This window comes from Xylocopa sonorina, unplaced genomic scaffold (genome assembly GCF_050948175.1).
Source record: "Xylocopa sonorina isolate GNS202 unplaced genomic scaffold, iyXylSono1_principal scaffold0065, whole genome shotgun sequence".
NCBI lineage: Eukaryota > Metazoa > Arthropoda > Insecta > Hymenoptera > Apidae > Xylocopa > Xylocopa sonorina.
The window spans coordinates 305947-319248 of record NW_027490136.1 but is presented as its reverse complement, the minus strand read 5'-3'; positions in this window follow the sequence as shown (position 1 = coordinate 319248).

Sequence of the window (13302 nt, the reverse complement as noted above, 5' to 3'; positions counted from 1 at the left end):
TTTTATTGCTTACGACGAATTATAGTACTGAGATGCTCCATCTTGTTGCAAGGAATCTTCAAAGCTGCTCATACTGACATGTAGACACTCAGATGGGACATCCCTTTTCGTGGAACTTTGGGAATTACTTTGAAACGCAGGACTGTGAAGCTGCATCGCGTTGTATGAAGATATAGGAAGTGCTTACTATGAAACGTAGAAATAAGAAGCGAAATCATGTTGCATAGAACTTTGCATCTTACCTACTCTGAAACGTATAAACTGATAGGGACCAAAACTTAACATAAATATATAGAACATACATAATTTTAAATGTTGAACTGAGAATTTGAGAACTCATTCATATTTCATAGAACTTCAGAACTTACTTGCTATGAAACGTAGGCAGATAAGGGCCATCGCGCTGCTTAAAACGTTAGAACTTGCTTACTTCAACAAAGACACTTACTGGCTTCGTCCGTACTTTTAGAAGAATTTTTGATAAACCACTTACACTTCACGTTTTCAATATTTTTATATGTATGCGAGGTGTAATCGTTTAAGTTCTTAAATGATTACTAAGTGTTGATTATTATTTAGTAACTCGGTTATAAACGGGTCTGCATAAGCTTTAATTGTTAGTCACTTAGTGCTCAAACAGCAAAGATCCTGACCATTTGAAAATGGTTGACTTTCATCAATTTTCTTAAAAATTGAAATACTGTCCAACTGCTTGCATTGAAGACTATAATTAAAGTTTTCCAAATATTTTACCTCTTATAGATATGTCACGTCTCGGGTCGCGGAAAATTAACCGGTTTTCAGAGTAACACGCAGCCTCGAGCGGTTCGGCTCGCACAATTGCGTCGAAGACCGGGTTCTCTTTGGAACGCGGAAAACTGCGCGAAAGTCACGGAAGGAAGTATATAAAAAAGGGGATTTACTTTCGAAATCTTGGAAACCGCTAATTACTAACCTCGTTCCAGGTATCGTCGTCGGCGAGGATCTTCCCCTGTATGGACCCTGCGTATGGGCTGTGAGGCGGAATCGACAATGGAACGAGTACCCAGGCAGGCTGATCTCTGGTGCGGATCGGGGACGGAGGCGGCGATGCAGAAAGGCTGTCCGATCGGCAGACAGCAGGAGATGAGACGGAACAGTAGTCGACGATGGAGTAACTGCTTGTATCTACGTATTCGCGCACTGGAGAATGCGGGAAGTTCTTCCTTCCCACGCGTCGAGTTCGTTTATTCATAGCGGAAAAGCGCATTCAAATCAGATTCCAAAACACCAGATACGGATCCACTAGCGGAGGGGACCGCTCTAGTTTGCCGATCCAGAGATATGGAAAACGATGGATATGTTCTCCTTAGTCGAACTGTGGATTGGTGCAGCTAAGCGGAGGGCCACTCTAACTGGTCGGTAACTACGCGTGACTAATGGTCAGAACTCCTTGAATGATTTTGGAAGACGCGTGAACTCGTGAAAAACTTCGTATCGTAATGAATTTAATTTAATATAAGGCAAGGAATGCTTCGAGAATAATGAGAGATTGTAAATACTGGTAAAAATAAAATATATTCTAAGTAAAACCTAAGCTTACACTTTACTGCCCTATGCTAAGAATGACTAAGTACTAGAATCATTGATTTAGAATAAAATTAAAGTTAGAATTGGAAATAGCAACTTGAATTCTGAGTTAAAATAGTACCGAAATAGCAAACATCTTCAAGTGAGGTGGAGTAAGGCCCGGAGGCATGATAGGTACGGTCGCGATGAGCGCTTGGATCGATCTGTACTCGTCGAGCGCTGGGCTTGATCTCTCCGTTGACTCGCGGAACCGCGACCTCCTCGGATGGCGCGGGAACGCGAGTCGCTAGGCCCTGGAGTGGGACGGACGCTCGACACTCGCGGTGGTGCGGACGGTCGTGGTGAGGCGTGCGCGGCCGGCGTGAGCTGGCGCGGCTCTAATTATGAATAATACGCTTTCTAAAATTATGATTACACATGAAATGACTTATGCTATACTTGTGTGTTGCGTCCTGTTTGTACATAGAGTGCCGTATGCTTAAATACTAGAATTCGCTTGGTTATAGACATGAGCATAATACGAATATGTGTGCGTAACTGCGGGCGACCCTCGTGGTGCGTGAAATGGTCCTCGTGCGGAGGCTGTGGCTGGTGTCTGCTCCAACTGTTTGACGTATGCGCATCGAGGCGCGATCGTGTGGTTCAACTCCTTGGTGCGAGGGTGGCTCCCATAGCTCGGTGATCAGACTGTGTTACCGTGTGTCGGTTTGCTCGTCTCTGCAATGGCGGCAGGCGCAGTATGCGGCTTTGCCGGGGGTGTAGGAGGTACCGGGAGGTTCGGCGAGCATCACAGTTGTATTCTTCTAGAATATCAATGCAACGCGTTACATATACCTCGTCTACACGTCAAAAGAATGTAAATGCCATACTTCCTTGCTACGGAATAGCGTTTCCAGATGTCTACATATCGCAGCAATAGAGTACTAATGCTTCACAAAACGCGACATCGCAACTCATGACAAGATATAATGTCAGTGCAACGCGTTATGTACGTCTCGTCAGCACATCAAAAGGATGTAAATCCCACACTTCCTTATGACGGAGTAGCGTTTGTAGATATCTCCATATTGCAGCTATAGAGCTCTAATGCTTCATTAAACGCGATATCGCATATCATTTCTATGTCTCACGATAGGATGTAATACCAAATGCAACGCGTTATGTTTATCTCGTTTACACTTCAAAAGAATGTAAATACCACACATCCTTGCTACGGACAAGCGTTTCTAGATGTCTACGTATCGAAGCAATAAAGTTCTAAGTCTTCATAAAACGCGACATCACATCTCATTTCTGTGTGTCACGATAAGATTTTATATTTAATGCAACTCGTTATGTATATCTCGTTTACACCTCTAGAGAATGTAAATGTCGCCCTTCCTGGCGACGGAACAGTGTTTCTAGATCTCTATATACTGAAACAATGTAGTACTAACTCTTTATAAAACGCGATATGTCATATCATTTCAATGTCTCATGATAAGATGTAATATTCAGTGCAACTCATATGTATATCTCGTCTATACCTAAAAAGAATGTAAATGCAACTATTCCTGGCTACGGAACAGCGATTCTAGATGCTCTGCGTATCGAAACAATGGGGTTTTAACATTTTATAAAACCCGACATCCCATCTCATTTGTATGTCTCATGACAGGATGTAATATTTAGTGCATAAAACGCGATATAGTATCTCATTCCATTGTCTCATGATAAGATGTAATATTCAATGCAACGCGGTACGTACATCTGGACAACACTTCAAAAGAATGTAAATGTCACACATCCATCCGACGTAATAGCGTTTCTAAACGTCTACGTATCGAAGAAATAGAGTTCCAATGTTTCCTAAAACGCGATATCGCATCTCATTTCTATGTCTCATGATAAGATGTAATGTCAATTTACCGCGTTGTGTACATCTCGTCCATACATCAAGAGAATGTAAATCCCACACTTCTTTGCAACGGAATAGCGTTTCTAGAAGACTACGTATTGAAGCAATACAGTTACATACATTTGATATACTAACGCGATGCACTGAATTACATCTTATCAGCTAACATAGAAAGGAGATGAGATATCGCGTTTTATGATGATATAGAAATCTACTTCTTCGATGCGTAGACATCTGCAGACGATATTTCTTAGCAAGTAAGTGTCGCATTTAAATTCTTTTGATGTGAATACGAGGTATACGTAACACATCGCAATGAATATTATATCTCATCATGAGACATAGATATGAGATGCGATATCGCGTTTTAAGAAGTATTAGAACTCCATTGCTTCGATACGTAGACATCTGGAAACGCTATTTAGAAGCATGGAAGTGTGACATTTACATTCCTTTGTAGGGTAGACGAGGTATACATAACACTTCAAAATGAATATTATTTCTTATCATGAAACATAGATATGGGATGCGATATCGCGTTTTTAGAAGCATTAGAACTCTATTTCTTCGATACGTAGACATATGCAAACGCAATTTCCGAGCAAGGAAGTGTCGCATATACATTCCTTTGAATTGAAGACGAGGTATACATATCACATCGAAATAAATATTATATCCTATCATGAAAAATAGATATGAGATACGATATCGCGTTTTAAGAAGCATTAGAAGCCTATGGCTTCCATACGTAGGCTACTGGAATCACTATTTCGTCGCAAGGAAGTGTGACATTTACATTCTTTTAAATGGTGGATAAGGTATACATAACACTTCGCAATGAATATTATATCTTATCATGAAACATAGAAATGAGTTGGGATATCGCGTTTTAAGAAGCAATAGAAGTCTATTGGTTCGATATGGCGATTTAAGAAGCATTAGAACACTATTGCTCCGATACGTAGACATCTGGAAACGCTATTTAGAAGCATGGAAGTGTGACATTTACATTCTTTTGTAGGGTAGACGAGGAATACATAACACTCCACAATGAATATTATATCTCATCATGAAACATAGAAATGAGAAGCGATATCGCGCTTTAAGAAGCATTAGAACCCTATTGCCTCGATACGTAGACACTTGAAAACGCTATTTCCTAGCAAGGAAGTGTCGCATTTACATTCTTTTGAAGCGAATAAGAGGTATACATGACACTTCGCAATGAATATTATATCTTATCATGAAACAAAGAAATGAGATGCGATATCCCGTTTAAAGAAGCATTAGCACTCTGTTGCTTCGATACGTAGACATCTGCCAACGCTATTTCCTAGCAAGGAAGTGTCGCATTCACATTCATTTGAAGAGTATGCGAGGTATACGTGACACTTCGCAATGAATATTATATGTTATCTTGAAACATAGATATGAGATGTGATATCGCGAATTAGCAAGCTTTAGAAATCTATTTCTTGGATACGTAGGCATCTGCAAACGCTATTTCCTGGCAAGGAAGTGTCGCCTTTACATTCCTTTGAATTGAATACGAGGTATACATAACACTCCACAATGAATATTATGTCTTATCATGAAACATTGGAATGAGATGCAATAAGGCGATTTAGGAAGTATTAGAACACTATTGCTTCGATACGTAGACATCTGCAAACGCTATTTTCACTCAAGGAATTGTCGCATTTACATTCTTTTGAAGTGAATACGAGGTATACATAACACTCCACAATGAATATTATATATTATCATGAAACATAGAAATGAGAAGCGATATCGCGTTTTGAGAAGCATTAGAACTCTAATGCCAGGATACGTAGACATCTGCAAACGCTATTTCCTAGCAAGGAAGTGTCGCATTTACATTCATTTGAAGTATAGACGAGATATACATAACACTGCACAATGAATATTATATCTTATCATGAAACATAGAAATGAGATGCGATATGATGATTGAGGAAGCATTAGAACTCCATTGCTTCGATTTGTAGACATCTGCAAAAGCTACTTCCTAGCAAGGAAGTGTCGCATTTACATTCTTTTGAAGTGAATACGAGGTATTCATATCACTGCACAATGAATATTATATCTTATCATGAAACATAGAAATGAGATGGAATATGGCGATTTAAGAAGCATTAAAACACTATTGCTTCGATACGTAGACATCTGCAAACGCTATTTCCTAGCAACGAAGTGTCGCATTTACATTCATTTGAAGTATAGACGAGATATACATAGCACTGCACAATGAATATTATATCTTATCATGAAACATAGAAATGAGATGCGATATCGCGATTTAATAAGCGTTAGAAACCTATTGCTACGATACGTTGACACCTACAAACGCTATTTCCTAGCAGGGAAGTGTCGCATTTACATTCTTCTGATGTGAGTACGAGGCATACATAACAATGCACAATGAATATTATATGTAATCATGAAACACAGAAATGAGATGCGACATCGCGTTTTGAGAAGCATTAGAACACTATTGCTTCGATACGCAGACATCTACAAACGCTATTTTCTAACAAGGTAGTGTCGCGTTTACATTGTTTTGAATTGAATACGAGGTATACATAACACTCCACAATGAATATTATATCTTATCATGAAACATAGAAATCAGATGCGATATGACGATTTAAGAAGCATTAGAACTCTATTGCTTCGTTACGTAGACATCTGCAAACGCTACTTCCTAGCAAGGAAGTGTTGCATTTACATTCTTTTGAAGTGAATACGAGGTATACATAACACTCCCCAATGAATATTATATCTCATCACGAAACATAGAAATGAAAAGCGACATCTCGTTTTAAGATGAATTAGAACTCTATTGCTACGATACGTAGACATCTGCAAACGCTTTTTCCTAGAAGGCAAGTGTCGCATTTACATTCATTTGATGTGTATGCGAGGTATACATGACACTGCGCAGTGAATATTATATATTATCATGAAACATAGAAATGAGATGCGATATCGCGAATTAGCCTGCTTTAGAAATCTATCGCTTCGATACGTAGACATCTGCAAACGCCACTTCCTAGCAAGGAAGTGTCGCATTTGCATTCTTTGGAAGTGAATACGAGGTATACATAACACTGCACAATGAATATTATATCTTATCATGAAACATAGAAATGAGATGCGATATCGCGATTTGAGAAGCATTAGAACACTAATGCTACGTTATGTAGATATATGCAAACGCTATTTCCTAGCAAGGAAGTGTCGCATTTACATTCATTTGAAGTGAATACGAGGAATACATAGCACTTCGCAATGAATGTTATATCTTATCATGAAACATAGAAATGTGATGCGATATCTCGTTATAAGAAGCATTAGAAATCTATTGCTTCTATATATAGTGTGACGTGGTGGCGTCACAAGGCTCGCTCACCCCTCCCCTGCTTTGGTTAGACTAGCTCACGGATCACCACTCATGCGAGAAATGTGGAATACGCGGTTATAGAACCCTTACCCCTTCCCCTCCCCGTTCTTTTCTCTCTCTCCGTTCTACGAATAGGACTGGCGAGCTAAAGAAGAAGCAACCCAGAAGACGCCCCTTCGTCGGATACGAAGACCGCAGGACCGCGGACGGGCTATGCGCCGAGGTAGCGTGACGGGCTCGACGGTGGAGGAGTCGAGAAGCGAACCAGTAGAGACCCTGAAGCCCGAAGGATAAGATCCAGAGCCCTGCGCCGATAAGACCGCTGCCATAGTCCATGGAGACGGACAGGAAGGACCTCGGGTGTGAGAAGGACCTCCACCCCTCCCCTGAGCCCATGGAGAGGGAAACTCAAGATGAGCAGCGGATCTGCAGGTGAGCCGAGGAAGCGCGGCGCGCGACACGCGCCGCAGTTCAAATGATTATTTGAGGACCCCCGCTGGACACAACAGAGGGGGCGATCAGGGAAGATCGCCGAAATCCACCGATCGATGCCCCGAACAATCCCCACGCGCATAGCCCTATACCACCAAGGAACCCTAGGAAGGAACCAAGGGGATCCAAGGACCCCCAGCAAACCTATACAAGAGCTAGCCAGCAGGAAGATATCCTCTTCTTCGCCTCTACTTCTTAGCGACTACTTAGCGATTCTCAGCGAGCAAGCGATCATACGGAGCGATACGGAGGAGAGAAAGAGAGAGAGAGAGATATAGACGGACTAAACGAGATCCAGACTTGCTGGAAGCGAGAACGTGAGTCCTTATACCCTAAAGCGTCCCATTTTGTTCCCTGCCGCATTTGCGATATTGCGTATTGTAATTTTGTATTGTATAACGGGTGGTAATCCCCGGTCATTCGCGGCGTGTCAGATACCCTTTTGTAATACCGCGTCGAGGCAATCGAGAAAGAAGCCGTGAGTTCAGTATCCCGCGACCCTAATTTGCGCACTCGGCTAGGAGTAGTCGAGTTATAGAGTATTTCGAAATTTCGAGGGTTATCTCGCACCGGATTTCCCCGGGTTGCGTGGTCTAATAGTTTTCGCTACTCCTTGAGTAGCTGGCGCCCAAAAAGTGCCCGCCTCGCAGTTACGAAATACTCACGGGATAGAAAATTCTCTGTTTTGTATTTGGCGTTGGCGAATTCATCGACGATCATACCCCGGATTAAACTTCCGTATACCCCTTTATTACTGCTTCGATCCCCCCCTCTTTCTTGCGAATTGTAACGGGAAAACCCGTCACAATAGATATCTGCAAACGCTACTTCCTAGCAAGGAAGTGTCGCATTTACATTCATTTGAAGTGTAGACGAGGAATACATAACACTTCGCAATGAACATTATATCTTATCATGATACATAGCATTGAGATGCGATATCGCGTTTAAACAAGCATTAGAACTCTATTGCTTCAATACGTAGACACCTAGAAGTGCATTTCCTAGCAAGGAAGAGTGGCATTTACATTCTTTTGGAGTGTAGACGAGGTATACATGGCACTTCGCTATGAATATTGTATCTCATCTTGAAACATAGTATTGTGATGCGATATCGCGTTTAATGAAGCATTAGAACTCTATTGTTTCGGTACGTAGACATCTGGAAACGCAATTCCTTGGAAGGAAGTGTGGCATTTACAATCTTTTGAAGTGTTCACGAGGTATACATAACACTTCGCAATGAATATTATATCTTATCATGATACATAGCATTGAGATGCGATATCGCGTTTAAACAAGCATTGAACTCTATTGCTTCAATACGTAGACACCTAGAAGTGCATTTCCTAGCAAGGAAGTGTGGCATTTACATTCTTTTGGAGTGTAGACGAGGTATACATGGTACTTCGCTATGAATATTGTATCTCATCTTGAAACATAGTATTGTGATGCGATATCGCGTTTAATGAAAAATTAGAACTCTATTGTTTCGGTACGTAGACATCTGGAAACGCAATTCCTTGGAAGGAAGTGTGGCATTTACAATCTTTTGAAGTGTTGACGAGGTATACATAACACTTCGCAATGAACATTATATCTTATCATGAAGCATAGAACTGAGATGCGATGTGGCGTTTTAAGGAGCATTACAACCCTGTTCCTTTGATACTTAGATATCTGCAAACACTATTTCCAAGCAATGAAGTGTGGCATTTACATTCATTTGAAGTGCAGGCTAGGTATACATAACACTTCGCAACGAATATTGTATCTTATCATGAAACATATAAATCAGATGCGATATCGCCTTTTAAGTAGCATTAGAACACTATTGCTTCGATACGTAGACATCTGCAAACGCTATTTCCTAGCAAGGAGGTGTGTTATTTACATTCTTTTGAAGTGTAGTCGAGGTATACATGACACATCGCAATGAATATTATATGTTAGCATGAAGCATAGGTATGAGATGCGATATTGCGTTATAGGAAGCATTGGAGCTCTATTGCTTCGATACGTAGACATCTAGAAACGATGTTTCCTATCAAGGAAGTGTGGCATTTACATTCTTTTGACGTGCGGACGGGGTATGCATAACACTTCGCAGTGAATATTATATCTTATCATGAAACATAGAAATGAGAAGCGCTATCGCGTTTCAAGGAGCATTAGAACTTTATTGCTTCGATACGTAGACATCTGGAATCGTTATTTCCTAGCAAGGAACTGTGCCATTTACATTCTTTTGAAGCGTAGACGAGGTATACATAACACTTGGCAATGAATATTATGTCTTATCATCAAACATAGAACTGCGATGCGATATCCCGTTTTAAGAAGCATTGGAACTCTATTGATTCGATACGTAGACATCTGGAATCGCATTTCCTAGCACGAAAGTGTAGCATTCACATTCTTTTGATATGTAGACGAGGTATACGTAGCACATCGCAATGAATGTTATATCTTATCATGAATCATATAAATGTGATGCGATATTGCGTCTTAAGGAGCATTACAACTGTATTGCTTCGGTACATAGATATCTGGAAACGCTATTTCCTAGCAAGGAGTGTGTGGCATTTACATTCTTTTGTAGTGTAGACGAGGTATACATATCACTTCGCAATGAAGACCATATCTTGTCATGAGACACAGAAATGAGATGCGATATCGCGTTTTAAGAAGGATTAGAACTCTATTTCTTCGATACGTAGACATCTGGAAACGCGTTTCCTAGCAAAAAAAGTGTGGAATTTGCATTCTTTTGGAGTGCAGCCGAGTTATACATAACACTTCGCAATGAATAATATATCCTATCATGCAACCTAGAACTGCGATGCGATATCGTGTACTTAGAAGCTTTAGAACTCTATTGTTTCGATACGTAGACATCTGGAAACGCCATTTCTAGCGAGGAAGTGTGGCATTTACGTTCTTTAGAAGTGTAGACGAGGTATACATAACACTTCGCAATGAATATTATATCTTATCATGAAGCATAGTACTGCGATGCGATATCCCGTTTTAAGAATCATTAGAGCTCTAATGCTTCGATTCGTAGACATCTGGAAACGCATTTCCAACCAAGGAAGTGTCCCATTTACATTCTTTTGAAGAGTAGACAAGATATACATATCCCTTCGCTATGAATATTATATCTTATCACGAAACATACAAATGAGATGCGATATCGCGTTACAAGAAGCATTAGAACTCCATTGCTTCGATTCATAGACAACTGGAAACGGATTTGCGAGCAAGGAAGTGTGGCATTTACATGCTTTTGAACTGCAGACGAGGTATACATAACAATTCGCAATGAATATCTTATCTTGTCATGAAACATAGAAATGAGATGCGATATCGCGTTTTAAGAAGCATTAGAGCTCTAATGCATCGATTCGTAGACATCTGAAAAAGCATTTCCTAGCAAGGAAGTTGTGGAATTTACATTCCTTTGAAGCATAGACGAGGTATACATAAAACTTCGCAATGAATATTATATTTTATCGTGAAACATAGATGTGAGATGCGATGTCGCGTTTTATGAAGCACTAGAAATCTATTGCTACGATACTTAGACATCTGGAAACGCCATTTCCTAGGAAGGAACTGTGGTATTTACATTCTTTTGAAGTGTAGACGAGGAATACATAACACTTCGCAATGAATATCATATCTTATTATGAATCATAGAAATGAGATGCGATATCGCGTTCTAAGAAGCATTACAACTCTATTGCTTCGATACGTAGACATCTGGATACGCATTTCCTAGCAAGGAAGTGTGGCATTTACATTGTTTTAAAGTATAGACGTGGTGTACATAACACTTCGCAATGAATATCTTATCTTATCATGAAACGTAGAAATGAGATGCGATATCACGTTTTAAGAAGCATTAGAACTCTATTGCCACGACGCGTAGACATCTGCAGACGCTACTTCCTAGCATGGAAGTGTCGCATTTACATTCGTTTGGAGTGAATACGAGGTATACATGACACTTGGCAATGAATATTATATCTTATCATGAAGCATAGAAATGAGATGCTATATCGCGTTTTGAGAGGCATTAGAACTCTATTGCTACGATCCGTAGACATCTGCAAACGCTATTTCCTAGCAAGCAATAGTCGCATTTACATTCTTTTGAAGTGAATACGAGGTATAAATGACACTTCGCAATGAATATTATATCTTATCACGAAACATATAAATGAGATGCGATATCGCGATTTAAGTAGCATTAGAACTCTATTGCCTCGACGCGTAGACATCTGCAGACGCTATTTCCTAGCAAGCAGTTGTCGCATTTACATTCTTCTGAAGTGAATGCGAGGTGTACATGACACTTCGCAATGAATATTATACCTAATCACGAAACATAGGAATGAGATGCGTTATCGCGATTTAAGAAGCATTATAACTCTGTTGCTTCGATAGGGAGGCATCTGCAGTCGCTATTTCCAAGTAAGGAAGTGTCGCATTTACATTTATTTGAAGTGAATACGAGGTATACATGACACTTCGCAATGAATATTATATCTTATCATGAAACATAGAAATGGGATGCGATATCGCGATTTAAAAAGCATTAGAACTCTCTTGCTACGATACGTAGACATATGCAAACGCTATTTCCTAGCAACGAATAGTCGCATTTACATTCTTTTGAAGTGAATACGAGGTATACATGACACTTCGCAATGAATATTATATCTTATCATGAAACATTGAAGTGTGATGCGATATCGCATTTAGGAAGCATTCGAACTCTATTGCCTCAACGATTAGGCATCTGCAGACGCTATATCCTAGCATGGAAGTGTCGCATTTACATTCTTTTGAAGTGAATACGAGGTGTACATGACACTGCGCAATGAATATTATATCTTATGACGAAACGTAGGAATGAGTTGCGATATTGCGATTTAAGTAGCATTAGAACTCTATTGCTACGATACGTGGACATCTGAATAGGCTATTTCCTAGCAAAGAAGTGTCGCATTTACATCCGTTTGGAGTGAATACGAGGTATACATGACACTTCGCAATGAATATTATATCTTATCATGAAACATAGAAGAGAGATGCGATTTCGCATTTTAAGAAGCATTCGAACTCTAATGCCACGACGCGTAGACATCTGCAGACGCTATTTCCTAGCATGGAAGTGTCGCATTTACATTCTTTTGAAGTGAATACGAGGTGTACATGACACATCGCAATGAATATTATACCTTATCACGAAACGTAGAAATGAGCTGCGATATCGCGATTTAAGTAGCGTTAGAACTCTATTGCTACGATACGTGGACATCTGAATAGGCTATTTCCTAGCAAAGAAGTGTCGCATTTACATTCGTTTGGAGTGAATGCGAGGTATACATGACACTTCGCAATGAATATTATATCTTATCGTGAAACATAGAAGAGAGATGCGATATCGCGTTTTAAGAAGCATTAGAACTCTATTGCTACGATGCGTAGGCATCTCCAAACGCTATGTCCAAGCAAGGAGTAGTCGCATTTACATTCTTTTGAAGTGAATACGAGGTATACATGACACTTCGCAATGAATATCATATCTTATCATGAAACATAGTAGTGAGGTGCGATATCGCGTTTTAAGAAGCATTAGAACTCTATGGCCTCGAAGCGGAGACCTCAGCAAACTCTATTTCCTAGCATGGAAGTGGCGCACTTACATTCTTTTGAAGTGAATACGAGGTATACATGACACTTCGCAATGAATATTATATCTTGCCACGAATCATAGAAATGAGATGCGATATCGCGATTTAAGTAGCATTAGAGCTCTATTGCTACGATACGTAGACATCTTCAAACGCTATTTCCTAGCGAACAATAGTCGCATTTACATTCTTTTGAAGCGAGTACGAGGTATACA